Source organism: Melospiza melodia, chromosome 8, assembly GCF_035770615.1.
Source record: "Melospiza melodia melodia isolate bMelMel2 chromosome 8, bMelMel2.pri, whole genome shotgun sequence".
NCBI lineage: Eukaryota > Metazoa > Chordata > Aves > Passeriformes > Passerellidae > Melospiza > Melospiza melodia.
The window spans coordinates 11,884,502-11,896,902 of record NC_086201.1 but is presented as its reverse complement, the minus strand read 5'-3'; the positions used below and the strand labels follow the sequence as shown (position 1 = coordinate 11,896,902).

Here is a 12,401-nt window from a genome sequence, read left to right as displayed (position 1 = left end):
CTGCCTGAATATGTTCTCGAAATAAAGAACAATCTTTGCTTTCAAGAGTGCTAAGGGAAGGCATCTACTGTTTTCTCAGTATTCCACTATTGATTGGGAGATGTCCATCAATTTTTGTTTTCAAAAACTACATTTTCTCTGGTTTTTTTTTTTAATTAACATTTATAAGCATTTATTAGCAATAAACCTGTGAAGTGCTGAGTTTGCAGTGATGATACTGTCTCCAAGACAGAAAGTATGTTGCGATGTCTCACTTATAATACAGGAAAGGCTTGGAAGCGCCCAAGAGTCCAAATGGTACTAAATGTTGAGTAGCTATGGATATGGTTTAAAACCAAGAAATTGTGTGGTCATCAATGGCTGGTGACAAGTCCCCCATCCCCGTGCCTTCAGTTCTTTGAAAGTTTGGACTCAAAAGGATGAATGTAGAGATGGGGAAAAATAGATGTTTAATTTCTTCAGTAGAGAAAAAGATAACTGGGTTTTCAGTCAAGTGCTAGGTTGTGACAGCAATTAAAATGCATACTTGAAGAGGTTTCTCAGTGTTTGTAAAGTATAATTTTGAATGTCGCTGTGTGCTATGCAGAGAGCAAAGGGATATAAGAAGTAAAATCTTTCTTTTGGTGAGGGACAAGTGAGTTATGATAAATGAGTTATGCAAGTGATTATTCCCTTGCAGGAGGAAGCACAGCATTAACTGTGGAACCCTAGTACTTCTGAAAACAGAGCAGGAAAATCAGAACTGGTTCCTGATTTTTCTGAGGGGATCTGGGTCTCTTATCTTGGAGACCTGTAATGAAACAGAAGGCGGCTCAAGTTAGTAGTTTTAGTGGAAAACTAATTATGAATGAGACTGGGAGTGGGCAGATATCTCTGACCTGTATGACCAAATCCACTCAAAGAACACATATTTAGGCCCTGATGGAAGCAAGTGCATATGCATTTGCTCAAGTCTTCCTGAAGCCAGTGAGATTGAAAGCATAGTGTGGTAGGCTTTGATAGGCTTTGAAAGAGGAGACAATGGCTGAGGCAAAACAAAAGAGCATGCCATCAAAGGATGTAAAGCAAAGTGACAGGAAAAAAGTGACAAGCTAGGAAAATGTTCTTTGTTCCCACATTCTGAATGGCTGTGAAATCAGCTTTGTACTCATTAGAGCCAATGTAAAGGAACTTGCTGTAAATGAAAATGAATGGGTTAGAGGCTGGTGTTTTGAGTTCAGATGTGTAGGTGAGTGGCAGGAAGCTCAAGGAAATTCCAAACTCTGAGACGCTGTGCAGAAGGAAGAAGCAGGAGTCAGAGGTGGCCTAGAGGCAGACTCTTACAGTGAGGTTGGAGGAATCTTGAGGACCACCCCAGGTTTCAAACTTGGATAACAAACAAGATGCTATCCACTTCTACAGCATTTGGCATCCTTTGCTAGCTTCTAACCATGGCCAGACTTCTGTGAGAAATATTTGAGAGATGGGCTGAAGTTTCTGTGTGGTTGGAGGGAATTAGGTCCAAACTAGGTCAATCTGACAGTAAAATGTAGGTAAGATTTAGTGGAGAGAAAGCCCAGAGGCAACTGGGCTTTGAATACAGCTTAGCTGTAGTGAACAAGAAGGAAGATGGAAAGAGTTATAGACACAACTGGGATTTTGGGTTTAGAGGGAGGCAGACCAGAAAAAAAGAGGAAAAAAGAAGAGAGAAAGAGCAAGGAGAGCAAAAAAAGATGATTGTGCAGGAGTGAGGTGATTGAAAGAAAGAGTAGATGAAACTTCAGGAGCAGGGAGGAAGTTGTAGATGGGAGGTAAAATAATTAGCTTGTTTTTACTGTTTTCTCAAGGAAGAACTCAACAAGCTTGCATGCAGAAAAATATATGGATATAGAATATAATTATGTGCATTAATATGCAACAGAAATAATGTACAATAACTGCAAGTTGTATTGTAACTGTTTTAGTAGATAGTTGTATTTTAGTTATAACTAAATAATAACTGTAACTGCAACCAGATGTATGTGTATGTGTGTATACACACATGCTCCTGTACAAGAGTTCTGTCCAAAGGAATTGATATGAATCCTTTGCATTTTGTCTTAAATTAGAAACTGTCTAGGAATGACAGCAAATAAGGAGGCAGGATTTACAGAATCTCCTCAGGCTAGCCTTAATGACTTTAGTCTTATGTAATGAAATAGTGTAAAGAGTGTTCTTGTGTCTAGTGGCCACATCAGTAGCTGTGCCCTGAAGTCTGGTACAGCCTCTGAAAACCTGTGGGGGCTCAACAGGTGCAAATGCAGTTTCCAGTGCTCGGGCCCTGGCCTGGCTGCCCCCACACACGGTTCTTCTGCTTCACTTGTTCAGTTCCCCTGAGCCATAGCAACCTGCTGACATTTGCTACAAGTTCACTGCTGGCCTTTGTTTTGTTCCAGTAAGTTTTGGGGACATGAGATATTCTGGCTTGTCAGCCCAGCTTGTTTTATATGTGAAGCAGACACTGCAGGGCTGCAGAGGACCAGACCTCCTCGTATTCCTGATCTTCTCTGTGCTGTGGAGACACCACTGCTGGGGTTGAGATGGGAGGTTTTCCCCTTAGCTTTTTTAACAAGAGAATGAAATAAATTACAGTGTTGTTTCTTTCCTTTTTTTGATACTGGCAGCCACTTACCAGATCAAGAAACGAAGTGAGTTCTTATAGGCTAGAATGTGAAGATTGCATGATATTCTGTTGTTAAATGGTTTTATAATTTGTCTTAGTCATCAAAATACTTGTACACAGTAGACATATCTGCATAGTGAAAGAATGTATATTCTGCAACATTGCCATTGGCAGGACATAAACACCTGTCCTGAGTCCTTAGCCCAAAAGAAAAAAATAGGGAAGCTGGAAGGTAAACATTAGTTTTGTTGTCAGCAGAGACAGACATGCTAAAATTTAATCATAATAAATGCAGATGTTTTGATGTGTGAAGGTATGGCAGACCAACCATTAATAATACTCTGATACATAGGTACACAGAGGATCAAGGTGCTGATCTAGTCTGACCTTCTCTATAATACCATCAGAGAACTTTCCTGTGCTTAAACCCATCTTGTACTTAAAACCCATGTCTTGTGATAAGTCTTACACTACAGCAGACCTCCTGAAAAATACCTGAACAAAATGTCAGCTCTGCCATGCTAGAAAGTCTGGCACCAGACTGAATCTAGTGCTCTTTTCTGTTGAAACTGGGAGCCTTGTTTCTAATCTGAATTTCTCTAGTTTAATATCTGTCTCTTAGCCTTTGTGGTTGTGTATGTGTTAATATTACTGATCAGGTCATTCTGCAAGTGCATCTCTGTTGACCTCTCTTTCATTTTTCTCGTGCGTGGCCCAGGAGCCTTGGCAGTTTTCATCTCTCTGCTTGGACTGTGGGCACCAGAACTGCACATACTGTCAGTTCAGGGTTAGGCAGGGAGGCATTACAGCCTCCCAAACTCGGGGTAGACAAACACATATTGCTTTAATTGTTTTAATGTTGGTACCCTCCATAGAGCTTCTCAGCCACTGCCTGCCCACCATAAACTTCAAGTAATCTCCAGTCAGTGTTCCTCAGACAGTTTTCATTTTAATCAATTATTTTCCAGATGTGTGGCCTTGTATGTGGTTGCTTTAGAACCTATAATCTTTATCTAGGCCATCTAGGCATGGAGAGCATCTCACTGGTATAAAGCAATCATCTTTATTTACCATGTCAACACCCATTTGTCACTGACAGGCTTCCTGACTCTGTGTTTGTTTCCAGTCCTTGATACACAAAATTATTGTAACTCTCCATTCATGTGAATGTTTCCACCAGATTCAGTAATACCAGTCAGGACTAATTTGTGTATTAAAGGAGCTATTCCACTTCTTGTTTATTACTCATGTTCATAGTGTTACAGTCTACACAATTAAGGAACCTCTTCTCTTTGAGTCCCTTGGTACCTTGATTAATTTTAATCTTGACATCTTGATTTCTGGCTAAATGAGTGCTCATTTTCACCCTTGTCTTTTGTCATTAGCTTAATACCCTCCTGAATACTTTAGCCTGTCTCCTGAAAGACTTATTCCCATCCACTGTAATGACAGCCAGCCACATTGAACAGTTTCTTTTCTCTGTAGAAGATGGACCTGCACTGCTGAAAACACAGGGGCTCTGCCAGTCACCACTTATTTACCTGTTAATTTCTGGAAAAATACGTAGCTTTGTAACTTGAGTCACAGCTCACAGAAATTGAATGCTCTTCAAAGTATTGATTGCATTCTTCCTCATGGAACGTTCCTTGCAAGGATTCTTGGTTCTCCTTGAATTTTTCTTCACCAGCATGCTTGTGTCCTTGCAGACAAGTCTTTGTTGTGGTTCATGGGCACATCCCATATAACTCTGACCTCTCCTACAGAAGCAGCTGTCAGATATTGCAACAGTTTTGGGTTTTTCAAATGTTTGTTGTGAGCATAAGGCTGACCTTGATGACCTCCATGGTCCCTTTCCAATCCTAGATGTGTTCCTTTGAGAAACTCTTCTGCCATTCTCATCTGGATGAATTTTTCTCCATTCTCCTGTTTATGGACTGCCAGCCATTTTATGTGGTCTGCATCCTGCCTTCAGCTGGCAACTGGAGTCTTATAAAGACAATAGGTGGAGTGGAATAAAGTGTGGAATAGCAGCTTGTGTGGTGTATGTGTTCAGCAGAGGAAAATGAGCCAACTGAAGTGTTGCTTTTTTGTTTTTAATTACATTCTTGTTTCCTTCCCAGGCTTCTCTCTTCTGCATGCTTACATGTGTGTCTCTGGAGGCAGAATTCAATAGGCTGATGAACAGAACTGTAATGTTTAAAAATAAACCAAAATTTTGTAATGAAACATGTTCTGAAAGAGCCTAGTTGCTATAGGGATTTTTGCAAGGATGCAGTCCTTCATCTTTCATTGCTCAAAATAAAGATTTTCATTTCTTGAGCCAAATGAGGGGTTTCTTATCCAAGCTTTGGAGCCTGTTCAATGTCATCTGGATGGACTAGCCACTACAAGACATTATTACTCATCCCACCCCTACATAAAGCAAAGCCATTAAACTTCAGTCCATGTGGTTTGTATTTGGGGTTTCATTCATGAGAGTTGAAAGTGCCCAAACTACTGCAGCACGGAAGTGAAACCCCGAGAGGATTCTCCTTCAGTCACCACCAAGCCAGCAAAACATTCACTTCTCAAAACCTCCCTTGAATCCAGTACCAAGGCAGCTCTTCTCCTGTTAGACAGATCTCCTGTGCTGACCCTTCTCTGCTCTGTGGAATCTGCATAAACATCTCTGCTCAGAATCAGTTTCTGCTCCTCTTGTAGTATGTGCAGTTTACTGTTGTAGTATCTTTTACTCATAAAACCTGATGAAAAGTCATTAGGTTACTAGTGATTTGCAATTAGAGTCTAATTTTGTTGTTAACAGTTTAATGGTCCTCCACCCTGGTCTTCATGCAGTCTGTCACCCACCCTGTTTAGCTGTAACCCACCCTGGTGTAGCTGCCAAGCACCACAGATGTTCTCTCTGACATGTCAGTTATTAGCAGTTCCTGCTTTTGTTGGAGCATGAAGACTTGATGAAGGGGGTGTTTGGGGAGTTCTATATTGCCTTTTTTTTTTAGTTTTCTATTTTGGTGTGTGAAGGTTTCCTAAAATGAAAACAATACTTCTTCATTAGATACATGTGTGCACACATAGGTAGTATTTGTATTTTTTGTTCTGTTTTTTGGAAAAAACACAGACAGTTGTGTAACAGGAAATTGAAAAAAACTTCTTTGGATTTACATCAAAAACACAAACTTAGTGAATGCTTTGCCACAATTTTCTCACTCTTACAAAAGCAAACAAGTAAACAAAACCCAATGAAGATTCGTGGACCAGTTATAATGGTGACGCATCACTTCTAAGCAATTTTTGTTTACCTGGTGGCATCCTCCCATATGTTTTGCTGCATGTTAATACAGATTCTGACTGCAGGAGTGTCTTGATTATCTTCTTTGACGGTTTTTTCGCATGTCGGAATTTGCTTAGTGGAAATTTTCTCATGATAAGACATGTAGGATTGGTTTTGTAAAATCACAAGCATGACTTTGTTTTCCTGTTCTACCACAAAAGACTCTTCCCTCCAGCCCCCACTCCTCCATCCTCTGAGCTCTTCCAAAGTAAGAAACAGAGATAACTTCTGAGGGAAAGGAGGGAAAGTCAGGTACCCCAGCCTGCATGCCTCGGCATGGACCAGTGCTGATTCTGTGTCTGGCTTTGAGCTTTTATGTCTGTTAGTTTGTTTTGATGATGTATTGTGATTGTTTTTAACCCAGCATCTGAAAGATAATTTTTGTTCAAGGCTCTAAGTTTGGCAACTTGGAAATATACCGGAAGTGGGGAAACGATTCAAATGTTCTGCTGTTTTATAAATCAGACTTGTTTGTAATGAAGCAGCAATATTAAAGTGACATTAGTGTTTGTGAAAAATAGGAACACCAGGCTAAACCTGAAAAACGGCTGAAATTTTAGTTCCTCTTTTTAATATCATCTCCTTTCCAATAAATGCAGCCCAGAAAGTAAAATGGCTTTAGAAAGGGAAAAATCATTTATGTTGCAATACAGTAGCCTCAGTGCTGTCATTGGGTGCCACAGAGCATCCTAGGATAGGGTGGTCTGTGACTGACATTCCTGAAGGACATGTCTCTCCCACAAGTGCTATGCCACCTCTGTCAGCCCTGCCCAGGAGCAGGGGGCCCAAGGGCTGGCTGTCCCTCTGTGCATGCTGGCATTGCCCCCTTGCTGCCCAGCACCCATCAGTGACTGGCTCCTGCTGGAAGGTCTCCCAGGAGCTGCTGAAGGCTAATTCTTGAGCAGGTAGCTGAATATTTACAGACAGTCCATGTGGTGATAATTTCTGAGTGCTACCACCAACTCTACTGTCCTTGTGTGATGTTAGGGGAAGGCTGCTGTGGTCAGTGTCAGCGTAAGCAGCGGGGACAGCACTTGTGACTCTTTCTGAGATGTTTCCTTTCACATGGCTGGGACCACCTGAAGCAGTAAAGTCCTTTTGTGCCTCGACACAAAGTCTTGGTACTCCATGTACAAAGAGTGATGGAGCAGGCTGGAAGGCCGCATTCTTTGAAGCTGTTTGCCTGACATATTTCTTCTATCAGAGGCCCTTGCATGTCACTTTTCTTCCCTGTGTCTCTCTTCCCTCTGTGCCCTGCCTCCCTGTCCTGTCCCTGCCACGAGCAGATGTTATGTTGTACCTTCCCCAGCAGTGCATGTATCTCCATCTCCACTCTTGGGGAGCCAGGTCTTCCTACGGTTTTGCTTCTTTCTCCGTGCTTCTCTGTTTCCACAGGATTTGCCATTGTCTGTGCTTCATTCACTCATACTCTTCAGTAAGCCTTTAAGGTCATTCCCTTGTCCCCTTATTTCTTGTTTTCCAGGCCCGTGTCCATCTTCAGGAACTTACTGCTCTTTCCACATCCATCCAATCATCCTTTCAAACATCCCTCCTTCCCTCATGCCTCCTTCCTACCCTGCATTTTTCCTTTCTTAACCTTCCTGGACAGAATTGTGCCTGAAATATCCCAGGAGTTGTGGATCTGGCTGGAGGTGATGTTAGCACAGAAGAGAGAGACTCTACCAAGCCCCAGTCGGTTCTGGGTGCACTTTGACCCCTCCCAGTACTGCAGAGCAGCTTCTTCCTCGTGCTTTTGGTTTGCTGTTGCCATATGGAAATGGCAGATGGTGTTGATCAGGAAGTTAATCTAGAAGTGTATCCGTTTCATGCCGTACGCGAAGGATTTGTTCATTAAACTTAGAACTCTAATTTAAAGCCAATTAACGGAGTGATTTGAAGAGACTTGTTGTTTTTGAAGTTCAAAAGAGATGCTAAGTCTCTGATTTCAGCCTTTGTACATTCCAGAACCTGTATAACTATTGCAGTTTTGCCAACCCTACTGAGGGTATTTTTTGTCTCTTTTTTTCCCCCTCTCCTTTTCTTTCTTTTTTTTCCTCTTAATTTTTTGGAGTGATACATCATTTGCCACGGGCTGGAACTGTTTGGTGAAGCTTTCTCAGATTTCTCAGCAATTTTAGCCTTACCTTTGGGAGTAGGCAGGCAGAACTTGTGTGTCTTCCTATCCTGTTTGCTGCTAGCACAGCTCCCTCCTCCTTCCCTTTGGCAGTCTGGTATTACTCTGCTCTGAGCAGGAGTCAGGGTAAGGGGTGGAAAAACAGCATAACCCCTGAGCAGCTCTGTGCCCTTCTAGCCCTGCTTCTGCCAGCATGGGTTTGTCTCTGCTTCCTTTCATCCCAGAAGCTGGGAGGGCCCCACTGCAGAAGGTTTTTTGAGGGGAAGGGGCAGGAGTGGCCCCCAGACAGAGAGCTACTGCCCCAAAGTACAGCTCTAATTTACATGTGTAATCAACACTATAGGATTGGCCCAAGCAAACCATTCCTAAGAAATGTCAAGATGGGAAACCTTGTGTCAGGAGGACCTCAAAAGTGATTAGTTCTGAATTAATATTTGTGCTGCTTTTACCTGAGATTGATATTCTGTAAACAGTTGTAGGTCCTTCAGCAGCAGACAGCCTGTTTGGGTAGTCCCAAGATTTACTAGTGGCATTTAGACAGAAAAAAAAAAACTTTCTTTAGTAATTTGAAGCATTTGCTGATATAAAAGAAAATAGAGGGGTCAAGTTTTGCTGTGGTACAGAGCCTATGACTTCACCAGGTTAACTGCTGCTACTTCCATGTAATTGAGAACATAATTTGGCTCAAACCCTGGGAGACTGAAAAGGATCACGGCAGCCACTGTATTAAGCCAGTGTTCAGAGCAGTTGGCTCACACTGAATTTCATAAGTGGATCATGCATTCAGATGGCTTTAGCTGTATGACACCGTCCACTGAAAAGATGGTGGGAGTGTGTCCTTGTTTATCTTAACTAAAGCAGGATACCAGGAAAAGCTGTCAGACCTGGGATTGTACCTGCATAGGGCTGATGTGGCAGAATTGTCTCCCTGTGGGTGCCTGAGCACAAACCTGGCAAGGGCTGTGCAAAGGCTGCCCTTGGTTATCCCAGCTCCCATCAGTCTTGCCAGGAGCCAGCAGCAGTGGTGATGGGCACTGGCTGTGGTGCTGGTGCCAGCAGCCAGCACACGTCCAGCGTGTCCCCTGGAGGTGACGCCACCTCACTGGCACTGCTAGGGCTGTGTGTGGGGAGGTCATGTGGAGATGAACTCAGAATGAAGAGAGAATGCACACTGGTGCTGAGAAAGCCCAAAATATTCCCGAAAAGTAATATGGCATCTGGAAGAATGCTTTGGAAATTCTTTTCTGCCCCTTCCAGGGGGCTACCAGCCTTGAAGGTGGCACTGAGGATTGGATCTGACTCACAGTGTCACTGCCTGCCCTCTGCCAGAGAGCTCACTCCCATGGTGCTGCTTAATCTTTGAGCAGAAATACGCAAAATTGGTCATTCATTTTTCACAGAGAAGAAAAAAAAATGTTTTCTGCTTCGTCTAGGGGAGGAGAAGGGGGTTTCCTGATGAAGGAACAATCCTGAAGAAGGAAATAGTTGCCTTTTTAAAAAAAAAAAGGGTGTGCAGAGGGTATGGCTGATGAGTATCTGTTCATTCCTAAGTTTTCCAGCAGTCCTGCTCAGGCTGATGCCCTCCAAAAGAGGCATTTTCGGACAGCACTTCAGACCATTCCTCAAGCACCTGGCGGGAGGGATTGTTTTATTAGGAAAGTTTACGGCTTCTTGTTTTCCCTCAAAGGCAAATGTGACTTTGTTGTTTTTAATTCTGTTGGGATTTCTCCCTTTTAATATACAACACAGCTGTTAAAATAGCTAGGGTTGTCTAGGGCAAATCATATAGCACTTTCCTTGTTCAGATCTCAGATGGCTGCCTTTTTAGTGTCACTGCAGAATTATATTACAGGGCATATGAATAGTGCTGGTATTAGTGTCAAAATCAATTACCCAGCCCTCCTCCTGCAGAGAAAGCTACAAACCTTAGGAAAAATCTGAGTAATCCATTCTGGTTTTCTAATTCTGAGTAATGACGGAGGGCAGAGAGTTGTGCTTGAATAAGTGCATAGGGTCTTTCTCTGTATAGTCACTCCTAAATGCATGCTCTTTACAGGAAAAAGCAAGCTCCCTGTGAAACCCTTTTTCATGCCAAATGGCTCACTGCTAAGATTAATCTGTCATTGAATTTATAAATTCTGCGTGGCACAGAGCAGCAGAAAAAGTTTAGCATCAAACAGAAAGCAAAGTATGCATTGCTTAAAAAATGAATGTTGTGCTCCCGGATAGTGTGGATTGACTACCTCCACCAATATATCTTCTTATACTGGTAATAAAAACACTTCCATAGCCTTGTGCCTCAAAGGATCTCAAAGCACTTTGCAAATAGGGCAAAGTACTATTTCCTATTTTATGGCTGTTGAAACTGGTTGCAAGAGAGGAGTTAAGCTTTTTGCCCAGGGACACTGAGGAGACTCTAGCAGGTCCGTGATGGGCACCTAAATCTCCAGAGTTCCAGTGCTGTGTCCTGGTCACACACTGCACCACAGGGAAGGCTGCTGGTCACCAGCTCTTGGCTGCTGTCTGTGAAACCTCAGAAGGTGGGATGTGAAATCAGTGTTGGTGCTGCTTTGCTCACAGGTCTCTGTTCCTGGTCTGTGGGCAGAGGTGCTGAGCAGAGCAGGATCTGGCAGGAAGGATGCTTGTGTCTTCCTGGGCTGAGATGATCAGCTCTGGCTGTGGGTTGCTGTGAAAGGAAAATGACTTTTAGTTGCTGCTGACTTGGGGAAAAGCTCAGAACCTCGTAGTCAGCCTGCTCTGCCCCAGGCACCTTTACAAAGCAAAAATAATTATAGATTTATTACCCTAAATCCTGTGAGATTAGAGTAGTTGCATTATTTATTTTTTTTCTAATCTGGTATTTGAGGATTTACCTGTTTAATACAACCATTTATTACAAACACTTGAATATTGTTTTAAATTCATAATTCATTTGAAAAGAGAGCATTAGAGCTGCAAAGACCAGATTTTCAAATACAGGCATGATCTCCTGTCACATTCCAGTTGGATAAATGACACATCTGAAAAACTGGGTCCCTACTGAGGTGTCTGTGGCAGGGATGTAGAGATTTTGCTTCAGGCATCTGGAAAAAAACCCATGTCTCTAATCTGCATGTTTCACAGAACAAGTCCTGTTCCCAGTTCCTTCCTTCCCCTGGCTGGCTGCTGAGCTTTGCAGTGCCCGAGGATGCTCTCTCAGCCCCGGGGCTGCCCCCAGGGTCAGGGTGCCCAGAGAAGGGGGTTGGGGTGCGAGGGCCAGCTCTGGTTTCAAACAAAAGTGCAAAGCCTTGAAAGGAGGGACTAAGAAGAAACAGGTGGGGGGTTAGCCATAGAGCCTCTGAAGTTTATTTGCTTAACGAACAGAAGCCCAGGCTGTCAGACCTAGGTCAAATACTCCTGCAGTTCGGGTGTATTTATTTCATACGTGGCTTGTAACCCAACCTGATTGCTGGATTAAACCACTGTAAAGTCCTGGCCCCAGGAACACATCCCATGCTTGCCATCAAGCCCAGCACATGCCGGGGCAGGACCTTGAGGGGCCACTTTGGTGTTCAGCAGAGCCTTGTGTCATCAGTAAAGCCTGTAATTGTGGGTCCTGTCATTTCCAGTGCGAGCTCTGCAGTTTACAGCTGCACACTGTGACCACAGATCCATCACTTGTTGTCCCATTAACGTGAGCCACGCCTGAAGGCTCCAGGGATGAGCTGCTCAGGCTGCAGCACACAGCTCCATCGTGGGACACCACTGTCCCAGAGCCAAGCAGCGGTGACAGTCCTCCACAGCCACCACGTCCCTCACAGGGTGGAAATTCCTGAAATGTTTGTGCTTTAAAGTTTTTAGGAGAGTTCACCTTTTAGTCCAGTATGTTCAGGAGTCAGTCAGACCTCCAGAGAGAAGGGAGGGAAGTTTTGAATTGGCACAATGGTGATAAAACTACCTGCATGCCCACAAAAAAATGTTCTGGTTTCCCAGATATTCCCCCAATCCCATTCATTCCAGTAAGGCAAACAGCCAGTGTGCTCCAGAGTATTTCAGGAGATGAAAAATTTGCATTTGAAAATTTGCATGTGAAAAATTGCAGATCTGCATTAAAATTAGAAAGGAAAGAGGAATTAGCAGTGGGTTTTCCCAAGCCCAGCCTGAGGCTGGTAGTGCCAGGTAACTGTGCTGGTTGTGTGCAAGGAGGAGTCAGGTGGAGACGTGAAATCAAACAAGGTAAAATGAGGAGAACAAAGTATTTGCATTCAGAAACAAAGTATGCCTCTTCATTTAAGAGAAACCCCGTTTTTACAGTA

The 12,401-nt window shown here is 43.2% G+C and overlaps 1 protein-coding gene across 2 annotated transcripts in view; it reads left to right on the top strand.

Annotated features, from left to right (window-relative positions):
* GLI2 (GLI family zinc finger 2) overlaps positions 1–12,401 on the top strand; it is a 187,714-nt gene that overhangs the window by 35,233 nt on the left and 140,080 nt on the right. The window lies entirely within an intron of this gene.